This window comes from Balaenoptera ricei, chromosome 6 (assembly GCF_028023285.1).
Source record: "Balaenoptera ricei isolate mBalRic1 chromosome 6, mBalRic1.hap2, whole genome shotgun sequence".
Classification (NCBI taxonomy): Eukaryota; Metazoa; Chordata; class Mammalia; order Artiodactyla; family Balaenopteridae; genus Balaenoptera; species Balaenoptera ricei.
Window position 1 is genome coordinate 81,528,500 of NC_082644.1, and position 12,206 is coordinate 81,540,705.

The following is a 12,206-nucleotide window of genomic DNA, read 5'->3' on the forward strand; positions in this document are numbered from 1 at the left end:
CCACACTGAATTGAAAACAACCCAACACAACTTCATTCCATTCATGGCCCCCATATAATCCATGAGAACGTCTCATGGTTTTGTCCCCTCCCCTGCCAGTAAACTCTAAAAATCAGGCTGTCCCCTAATTCAGTATTCAGTCACTGAGTTCACCTCTCACAGCACCAGTCAAGCTCTCTACATGATCCTGACAATTTTTATACCCTCATTATGGGCGAGGGATTAAAGAATCATCCAATAGTTTCCCAGTCTGTAGTCTGTGCAAGCCCCTCAGCCTCACCCCAGCCTCACAACTCCTCTTGGCGTCTGCTATTATTTGTACACCTTGTATAAAAATAAGGCAGGAAGAAACTTCAACATTCTGTTATACTGAGTTGCACATTTTCAAAGAATGAAATTGAGTCAAATGGTTGTGCTATTTCTTCGGTATTCTTAGTCTCCACCTGACCTTAGTCGACACTGGAGATTTTATAGTTAATTTTGAATCTGTGTATCTACTGTGCTTTGGGTGCAAAGAATGAGAGGTAGTAGTGAGTGCTTTTTCTTGCTTGTACCAGATTTCTTTCAAGCATATATTACTCAGCATTGCCACATTTAAATTGTGCTGACATATAACTAGAAACTAGAAACAAATATTGTATGAGCTCTGTTTTGTGGGTTAATTGTGTGTTTTCACTTTCATTTTGGAGTCTGTATAACTTCAGCTATGAATCTGCATGAGTCTTTTAATGAAAATTATGGCTTTCATATGTGTCTGTAGTTGTGGGGAAGGGAAGAGAGAATGTAGAGGAGGAAGAGAGAGAGAGAGTAATTGGTAGAAGGGAAAACAAGCCCTTTTTGTTTGAGTACCTAAATATAATTCTCAATGCTTTATGTCTCTGGACTAGAACCTATATTCTTTGCAAAGGCAAATGTTTTCCTACTGAATTTTAAAATCTGGATAGGTTTAGAGATGATCGTGTGGAACCTCTTGATTTTACGGTTTACATTGTATAATGGGTTTGGAAAAGTTCATCTCTTTCAGTTGTAAAATTCTCAATTCTATAAAGCTGAATTTACATTTTAAGTGATTTTTTCCTCCCAGGTCACATAGCTGAATAGTGGCAGAGATGGAGCTAGAACTCAATTGCAATATGTCAAGCTTTTCCTTTGTTGGAGCTAAAACTGGAAAGAGATTTTCCAATGTTTATTTCAGGATCTTCTATTTCCATAGGATCTAAACAAAAATGCATTGGCCATTAGGGATTTTCATACTACTTATGTCATCCATGCTTGTTACAGCTTTCCATGGTGAGGGAGCATGTGCAGCTGGGTGATGGTGACAGATACACAGGTAGTACAGGTAATTACACTGACAATTTTCCTAAAATATTGCAATGATTTCTCCCATGACTATTCTCAAGGGTACATTCAAAAGCAAAAAAAAACTTAACTAGCAAGTGCAGTTTATGAAGAATTGTTGAGAAATATTTGCTTATGCAACTTAATTGTACTTACCTATCAGACTCCAATATAAATTAGTTCTTTTACTATTTCTCAGACAGTTCTAGGACATTAGATGACTTGAATTCTGTATCCCTGTTATCTTTGCAGTGTAAAAAACTATCCTAAAATTTAGTAGCATTAAGCAATTACCAATTTGTTATGCTTCTGGATTCTCTGAGTCAGAAATTTTGAAAGGGCTCAGTGGGGATGGCTTGTCTCTACACCATGATGTCCAGAGTGTCAGCTGGGGTGACTTGACTGGCTGGCTGACCTGAACAGATGGCTTCTTCACACACATGTGAAGTGTCTGGGTTGAGATAATTGAAGGAAGGGATCAGATATGATTATTGATTAGAGGCCCAATTCAAGCTCTCCAGCATGGTGGTCTAAGAGTAATCAGACTCTTTATATAGTGACTCAGGGCTCAAAGAACGAGAGAGCAAGGTGGAAGTTGCATGGCCTTTTGTGGCCTAGCCTTGTAAGTCACATATTGTCATGTCTTCCACACTTTATTGATTTAAGCAATCACAAGTCCACCTAGACTCAAGAGAATGGGATATGGTCCATAGCTCTTGATGGAGGAGCATCAAAGGATTTGTGACCATGTTTTAAAGACAACATATCCCAGTTACCTGACTTTATTTTTCTAATTGTTGTCATACTTTTACATTTTACTTACATTTTAAATTTTTCAAGAGATTATTATTGATTAAAAAAATAAGTATTTGTCCAGTGCAGCACTATTTACAATAGCCAGGACATGCAAACAACCTAAATGTCCATCAACAGATGAATGGATAAAGAAGATGTGGTACATATGTACAATGGAATATTACTCAGCTATAAAAAGGAACGAAATTGGGTCATTTGTAAAGATGTGGATGGACACAGAATCTTTCATACAGAGTGAAGTAAGTCAGAAAGAGAAAAAGAAATATCGTATATTAACGCATATATGTGGAATCTAGAAAAATGGCACAGATGAACCTATTTGCAGGGCAGGAATAGAGACGCAGACGTAGAGAATGGACATGTGGACACAGTGGGGGAAGGGGAGGGATGGACAAATTGGGAGATTAGGATTGACATATATACACTACCATGTGTAAGATAGATAGCTAGTGGGAACCTGCTGTATAGAACAGGGAGCTCAGCTTGGTGCTCTGTGATGACCTAGATGGGGGGTGGGGTGGGAGGGAGGTCCAAGAGGGAGGGGAAATATGTATACATATAGCTGATTCACTTCGTTGTACAACAGAAACTAACACAACATTGTAAAGCAACTATACTCCAATAAGAGAAAAAAAAAGTATTTGGATTCATCTACATATATAACCCGTTGCACTTTATTTCTTCCTGCATCTCTATTCCTGTCTGAGATGATTTCCCTTCCACTAGAACAACTCCTTCTATATTTCCTTTAGTGTGAATCTTCTGGTTTCCATTTGTCTAGAAATGACTTTATTCCTCTTTTACCTTTGAGAATTTTTCTTCCTGAGTTTAGAACCCTAGGTTGGCATTGTAAAGATATTTTTATTTTTGCATCCATTGAAAAAATTAATCAACTATCAGACTTCTTATTTTTATAATGATAATGTATTCTTTCTGTGGGTTTTTAATTTTTGTCTTTAGTTTCTAGTTGTTTGTGATGAGCCTAGACATGGTGTTCTTTGTATTTATCCAGCTATCATTTCTTAAATACGTGATTTGATGTCTTTCATCAGTTTTAGAAAATACTCAATTTTTATCTCTTCAAATTTTGTTTCTGTCCTATTCTCTGTCTCCTTTGCTTTTGGGACTCTTAATTATACACGTTAGACTTTTAACACAGTGTCACACACATACTCTTTTATGTACTCTCCATTCTTTTGACTCTCAATGCTTTAGTCTGGATATTTCCTACTTGAAAGTTTCAGTTAACTAATTCTCTCTTCTGCTGGGTCCGATCTGCTTTTCAAGCTATCTTTTGTGTTCTCCTTAATTTCAATTGTTGTATTTTTAAACTATGGAATTCCATTTAATTCTTTTTTAGGGATTCTGGTTTTCTGGTGATAATTTTCATTTTGCCATTTTTTTCCTTTGACAATTAAAATTGTTTTCACATCTGTATCTGATAATTCCAATATATGGGTTACTTTTAAGTCCGTTTCTGTGTTTCCCTCTGTTTATTCTGTATCTGTCTGTGCCAGTAAATTGTTTTAATTGAATGCCTGGCACTGTTTATGAAAAATATGAATAGTCTGGATATTTCTTCCTCCAAGCAGAATTTATTCTATCTTCTTTTAAGCCGTAGAAGGGCAGATCATCTCAGTCCAAGCAGGGACTGAGCTGACTTGAGGCTGATTTTCAGTCTTTGTAAGGCTCAGTCTATTTCTAGTTTGCCATCACCTCCGTGGTACAGCTCTCCAGGCTTCCTGACTGAGACTGTGTCCTGTTCTCTTAGTAGGTCTTGGACTTCCATTTTTTTTATCCCTAATACCATAAGACTGCCTCAAACTCTACAGTGTTTTTCAGCTGATTTCTTCTTGTGGTCTTAGTGTTTTGCTCTGTGCAGCTTATTAGGCAAATGTACCAAAGGGAAAACTGAGTATCCAGCTCACATTTTTGCATCTGCCTTCTTTTCAAAATCTTGGCCACTCAAGTCCTTCCTACATTGGTAGTTCTGAACTCCACCTTTTGCCTCTTTGCTCTATGAGATGGCATAAGACTCAGCTGGCGTCTCAGCATCTTTACTGTCCCAGGAGTGAACAGATACCCCCAAAAGAAAAATGACATGCAGAAAGTTTGACTTTGCTCAGTGAATTCCTTCTTTCCCCAGGATCTGATTCCACAAGTTCTGGCGCTAGGCAGCTCTATGATGCCTTCAAATAGATGTTTAAAAAATTAAAAATTTCCACATTTCAGTAGGATCATTGGTCTGCTACAAGCTATTTCACTGTAGCTAGGATTAGAGATCTAGCTTATTCAGCAAAAGAGAAATTGTATAGAAACAACTTATAAAGTAAATTTAATGTTGTAACCATTTCTTCTAAGTGATTTGAAACTATTTTTAAAATCTCATTGTAGATTAAACGATACTCTTTCTGTTTATTTGCCTGGCTGATAAACATTTTTTAAATTTAATATTTTAAAGTCTTGAAATAATTGTAAATTCACTTGCAGTTGAAAGAAATAATACAGGGTGATCCCATGTATACTTTACTTGGTTCCCCCCAGTGGTTACATCTTGCAAAACCATAATACAATATCACAGTCAAAATATTGACATGATATGGGTCAAGAAACAGAACATTTCCATCACCACAAGGATCCCTCGTGTTGCCATTTTATAGCCACACCCATTCCCCTCCTGCCTTCATCCCCTCCTTAAACTCTGGCAACTACCAATCTTTTCTCCATTTTTATTGTTTTGTCATTTCAATGAAACCATGTAACCGTTTGGAATTTCTTTTCACTTAGCATAAAGCTCTGGAGATTCATTAAGGGTGTTGCTCATATCAGTAATCTGTTCCTTTTGATTGCTGAGTAGGATTATGTAGTATGGATATTACCACATTTGTTTAACCACTCACCCATGGAAAGACAATAAATTTTAGCTATTATGAATAAAGCTGCTATGAGCATTTGTATAAAGTTTTTGTGTCAATCATGGTCTTCATTTCTCTGGGATAAATGCCCAAGAGTGCAACTGATGGTTTGTATGGTAGCTGCATAGTTTTATAAGGAACTGTAAACTATTTTACAGGGTGGCTGTACCATTTTACATTTCCACTAGCAATTTATGTGTGAGCCAGTTTCTCCTCATCCATTGCTAGCATTTGGTGTTGTCACAATATTTTAGGTTAGCCATTCTGATAGATGTGTAGTGGTATCTCATTTTAGTTTTAATTTGCACTTTCCTAATGGGTAATCACATGAACATCTTTTCATATGCTTATTTTCCATCTGTATATCATCTTTGTTCATGTATTTGCCCATTTTCTAACTGTAATTTTTTTTACTGTTGAATTTTGAGAGTGTTTATTCTAGATACTAGTCTTTTGTGAAGGATGTGGTTGGCAAAAATACTTTCTCCCATTCTGTAATTTGTCTTTTTATCCTCTTCCCAGGGTCTTTCAGAGAGCAAAAGTTTTTAATTTTGATAAAGCATGTTTATTAAATTTTCCTTTTATGCTTTTGGTGTAAAGTCTTAGAACTCTTTGCCTAGTGCTATATCCTGAACATTTTCTACTATTTTTTTTAAGTTTTACAGTTTTACATTTAAGCCCATGATTCATTTTGAGCTAATTTTTCATAAGGTGTGAGACTTCTGTTTAGGTTCATTTTTTTTTGCCTATGGTTGTCCAATTGCTCCAGTACCGTTTGCTGAAAACATGATCTTTCCTCCATTGCATTGTTTTTGCACCTTTGTCAAAATCAGTGGAGCATATTTGTGTGGGTCTATTTCTGGGTTTTCTGTTGTTTTCCATCAATCCTTGTGTCTGTACCTCTGCCAGTACCACAGTCTTCATTAAGGTGGTAATATAATAATTCTTGAAATTAGGTAGACTGATTCCTCCCACTTTATTATTCTTTTTCAAAATTGTTTCAGCTATTTCAGTTTCTTTGCCTTTCCACATAAATTTTAGAATAATTTTGTTCTAAATTAACACACACACACACACACACATACACACACACACACACACACACACACACACACACACACACACAGAGTCTTTTGCTGGGGTTTTAATAGACATTGGTTAAACCAGTGAAGTCATCCCTTGGTATCCATGGAAGATTGGTTCCGGGACTCCCACCGATACCAAAATCTGTGGGTGCTCAAGTCCTTTGTATAAAATTATGTACTATTTGCATATAACTCACGTATATCCGCCTGTAATATCTAATACAATATAAATGCTATGTAAATTGTTGTAAATTCCATTTTGAGGAGAATTGACCATCTTTACCATGTTGATTCTTCCAATTCATGAACATGCTATATCTCTCCATTTGTTTAAATCTTTGACTTATTTCATCTGTATTGTGTCATTTTTAGCATATAAGTTCTGTTCATGTTTTATTAGATTTACGTCTAAGTATTTTATTTTTGTGAGTGATTGTAAATTGTATTGCATTTTTAATTTCAGTCTTCACATTTTCATTTTTAGTATATATGAATGCATTGATATATTTATGTTTATCTTGTATTCTGTGACCTTGCTGAACTCACTTATTGATAATAGGAGTTTCTTTATTTGTTTGTTTTTTGTTTTAAGATTTCTTGGGATTTTCTACCTGGACAATCATGTTATCCACAAATAAGCACAGTTTTACTATTTACTTTACAATCTTCATATCATTTATTTTCTTTTTTGCCTTATTTCACTGGCTAAAACTTCCAGTGGTACCTTACATAAACCTTGCTCTTGACTTTAGAGGTAAATCATTCAGCCCTTCACCATTAAGTATGTTAGCTGGTCTTTTATCAAATTGAAAAAATCCTCTTTTATTCTTATTTTTCTGAGTGTTTTTATCTTACTAATTTTTGTCAAGGGCTTTTTCTGCATTGATGATTATGATCATGTAATTTTTTTGTTGTTGTTAATTGGTTGTTGTGGATTACATTGATTGGTTTTGAATATTGAACCAACTTTGCATCCCTGCATTCACTAGGTCATGGTGTATAATTCTTCTTATGTATTGTTGAATTCTATTTGTTAATACTTTGTTAAGAATTCTTGCATCTGTATTAATGAGGGATATTGGCCTATAGTTTATCTTTTGTACTGTTTTTGTCTGGTTTTGATATCAGAATATTTTTAGCTTCATAAAATGAATTGGGAAGTGTTCTCTCATAATTTGAAGAAGATATGTTGTATAATTGGTGTTAATTCTTCTTTAAATGTTTGGTAGAATTCTCTAGTGAAATCATCTGGGCTTGAAGATTTCTTTTTGGGGGAGTTTATAAATTCTGAGTTATTAAGTTCTTAATAGTCACAGGGCCATTCACGTTATTTATTTCATATTAGGTGAGTTGTAACAGATTATATTTTGTGAAGGATCAGTCCATTTCATCTAAATTATCAAATTTATGTATGTGGAGTTGTTGGTAGCATTTTTTATTGCCTTCTTGATGCCTGCAAGATCTGTAGTGATATCCCTGCCTCATTCTTGATATTGTTAATTTATGTCTCCTCTTTTTTTTCTTTGTCAGTCTTGCTAGAGGCTTGCCAATTTTACTGATATTTTTTCCGAGAGCCAGCTATTTGTTTCATTAATTTTCTCTACTGTTTTTCTATCTTACATCTCTTTAATTTCTGTTCTTAAAGTTACTATTTCCTTTCCTGTTTGTTTTGGGTTTATTTTATTCTTCTTTGTCTCGGTTATTGAGGAGAGAGGTTAGATTATTGATTTGAGACTTTCCTTCTTTTCTAATGCATATGTTTACTGTTATACATCTTCCTCTCAGCACTGTTTTAGTTGTGCCCCACAAATTTTGATATGTTGCATTTTTATTTTAATTTAGTTCAATGTATTTTTAAATTTCTCTTGAGAATTCCCCTTTGGACCTATGAATTATTTAGAAAAATGTTGTTTACTTCCTGAGTGTTCGGAGATTTTCTTCTTCTGTGTTTGTTCTTGATTTCAGCGTTGATTCCATTGTGATCAAAGAACACACTATATGTGATTTCAATTTTTAAAAATTTGTCGATGCTTGTTTTACGGCCCAGGACATGTTCTATCTTGGTGCATGTTCCATGTGCACTTGAAAAATGTATTCTGTTGTTTTGGGGTGCAGGGTTCTATAAATGTCAATTAGACCCTATTGGTTGATGGTGTTGTTGAGTTCCTTTACATCTTTGCTGATTTTCTATCTAGGTGCTCTACCAATTTTTGAGAGAGGCTTATGGAAATCTCTAACTATAGTTATTGTATTTTTCTGCTTCTTTCAGTTCATTAGATTTTACTTCACATATATTGTACCTTTGTTGTTTGGTGCATATACATTTAGCATTGCTATGTTTTCTTGGTAGATTGATGCTTTTATCATTATATAATGTTCCTCTCTGTGTCTGGTAATTTTTGTTACTGAGAAGTCTACTTTATCTGATATTACTATAGTCACTCATGCTTTCCTTTGATTAATGTATGCATGATATATCTTTTTCTGATTTTCTACTTTCATCTTGAATATATCATTATATTTAAAGTGAGTTTCTTATAGACAACATAAAATGGTCGTGTTTCTTAATCCACTCTGCCAATCTCTGTCTTCTAATTGCTGTATATAAACCTTTTACATTTAATGTAACTATTTATATGTTAAGAGTGGCTTTTATTTATTTCTTGTTTTCCTTTTGTTCTCTTTACTTTTTCCTGCATTCCTGTGGTTTGCTTAATCATGTTTTTAGAATTTCATTTTGATTTATCTATAGTGTGTTTGAGTGTACATTTTTGTACAGTTTTTCAGTGGCTGCTCTAGGCAGTACATTATATATTCATAACTTATCCCAGTCTTCTGGTGTCATCATTTTACCAGTTAGAGTGAAATATAGAAATCTTACCTCCTTTATATCTCTTTACTCCTTTACCTCATTTTTTCCTTTTATAATATTTCTTCACCCTTTTTATCTCATAGCCATTCTTTTAGGGTGGGTCTGTTGATGACAAATTCTCTTACTTTTCCTTCATCTGAGAATGTCTTGATTGTCTATTTCTAAAGAATATTTTTGCTAGGTATGAGGTTCTGGGTTGACAGTTCTGTTCTTTTAGTACTTAAAAAATACTTTACCATTTCCTCTGGCCTCTGTGATTTTGTATATTATTCAAAAATTGTTTCCCCTGTATGTAAGGTGTCAGTTTTCTCTGGCTGCTTTCAAGACTTTTTTCTTTGTCTTTAATTTTCAGAAGCTTAATTACTATGTCTTGGCATGGCTTTCTTTGGATTTATCATGCTTGGGTTTGGTCAGCTTCTTGAATCTGTAGGTTTATTTCTCTTGCCAAATAAGGGGAGTTTTCAGCCATTATTTCTTTGAGTAGTTTTTCAGCCTTGCCCTCTTTTTTCCTCTCCTGTGACTTGATCATGAATGTTAGATACTTTGCTGTAATCTCACAGGTCCCTGAGGCTCTGCTAACTTTTTTCCAGATATTTTGTCTGTTGTTCAAATTGGGTAATTTCTCTTTTTCTACCTTCCAGTTCAGCAATTCTTTCTTCTGTCCCCTCCATTCTGCTCTTCAGCCCCTCTGCTGAGATTTTTATCTTGGTTATTGTATTTTTTAGTTTCAAAGTTTCCATTTGGTAAATTTATACCTTTTATTTCTTTGCTAATACTTTCTGTTTCTTTGTAGAGGCTTTCTATTATTTTCTTTCATATTTCCTTTTAAGTACTTGTTAAAGATTTTTTGTCATGGCTTTAAAATCTTTGATAATTCTGCCATCTCTGTATTCTCAGTGTTGGAATCCATTGATTGTTTGTTCATTCAGTTTGAGCTCTTCTTGGTACTTGATATGACCAACGATTTTTCATTGAAATGGAGACATTTTCATATTACATTATAAGATTTTGGATCTTACTTAAGCCTTCTGTTTTAGCTAGTTTTATCTGACATTGATTTGACAGGGGAAATAAGGACAACACTTTGTTACTTCTAGGTGGATACAGAAATTCAAATTCTCCACTGAGTCATCCCTTACATAGAGGAGGGGCCTCCTTGCTTCAGCTAAGTAGAAGTGGGTATTCTTTCTCCCATATGATTTTCTATCGATCGCTGGTGGGAGCTGGTTTCATTACTGTTGGAAGATGGGGAAAGTCCTAGCTCTCTAGGAGGCCTTCTCTGATACCACCCCAGTAGGGAAGTGGACAGGTGTCTTGTTACCGACAGGTGGAGGTGGAAGTCCAGGATCCCCATGTGGTCTCCACTGACACTATGGTGGTGGGGGGAAGGGATTGTTACCAGCTGGCAGGGATGAAAGTCCTGACTCCGTTCTTACCTTCTTTGAAGGTACCCTGGTAGGGGTGTTGGGACACCTTGTTACAATCTCATGAGGATGGAAGTCTAGCTTCTCATTTGGACTTTGCTGCTGTGGGTAGGAATGGCACCACAATTTTTTCTGTGTTGTTTGGCTAATATAGAATGATTATTGTCTGCATATTTTCTGTCTTGTTAGGATGTTCCTTTTCTGGTCTTCTGGCTAGAGACAGCAGGTTGTCATTGAGGCTTTTTTGTCTTCTCTTTTTGGCATTTCTGGGTTGTTGGCTTCTTTACTCCAAGTCTAGAATATATGAGGCGAAAAGAAAAGTCAGGGAACTCACTACCATGTTGTTACATGGGCACTGAGATTCCTAGCGAGTTTGTCTTCTTCTCTCCAACTTTGAGTTTTCTTATGTTTGTTTTATGTATAATGTCCAGTGTTTTTCATTGTACTTAGTGGGAAACACAGGGAAAACTGTACCTATTGCATCTTCCTGGATGTGGACAGTCCTAAAACTCTGGCAAATATTTTCCTTTCACCTTCCTGTTCAATATAGAACTTTGAACTTAATTTTTGGACGTGATTTTTTTAATGACTATACCTCTTTTGCTTTGAAGGCTCAGTGTTTTCAGATGGCAGAATAAGGCTTGACTGGAATGGTAAGAGGAGTCTTCTGAAGTACCCCCTTCAATTTACAGATTCCTTAAGATATCTCTTGATTAAAACCATTGATCGATGCAGGCTTCGATGTAGTTAAACCAATGTCATGGCTAATCTGACAGTCTGGAATTAGATATTGAGCTGTGTTCTAAGATAATTTTCGTCAGCATATTTGTTGTGTTGGATTAAAAATCATGGAATCTTTATGTTTTGAGGAAACTTAGAAGTGGGCTAGCTGGATTTACCATTTACTTCACACCCTTGGCAGATGAAAGATTCATGTATTTCTTAAGCGCTTCCAGTGATTCCTTAGGCAGTCATATGGAGTAACCAAGGGCATGTAGGCCAGAGTGGTAAGGGGGGAATGGATACAAACTGGACAGGGATAAAGAATATGCAGTGATAATCTCTTTACTATTTTACTATTAAATTATTTGTATGTTATAAGATGATTTGTTGGCTACAGGGCTGAGTATATTGTAACTCTATTCCTCAATGTTGCCCACCTTCTTCTTCACATTTTTTAATGCCCCTAGTTGAAAGTAATGGAACAGCAATTTTATTACATTCAAACAGCTTCCTGCTATATGATTAATTATATGACTTACTGGGGGATAATTCTTGCCAAGAGTGAGGTGATAGAAGAGCTAAACATTTTAATATAATAGCATGCGGTATTAAGTAGTCTTATTTGTTTATATGCATTATGGTGATAAAAATGGCATTCTAGAATTATTATATTTAAGCCACTATTAAAAAATCTTTGGCAAGTGTTAAAAAATATCCTGTGTACCTTCCTCTGAATTGAGGGGTACCACTGGATCTGTTCAGCTAGTCTAGATTAAAATTTAGTTACTGAATCCTAAGACATAAATACTGCTCTGTCTTCTTGACTTCACATACCTCAGATGTGGAAATCTGCAGCTAAGGCTCACTCACATGAAAGCTCTGCAGGGCTAATCAGTGGACTTTTCTCACTTCTTCTCATAATATATTTTAGGATGGGTAGGCTTATCTAAATGACTCAAAGATGGAACTAGGCACTAATGTTATTAATATTACATGAAATTAAATCATTGTTAATGTGGCCATACTGCAG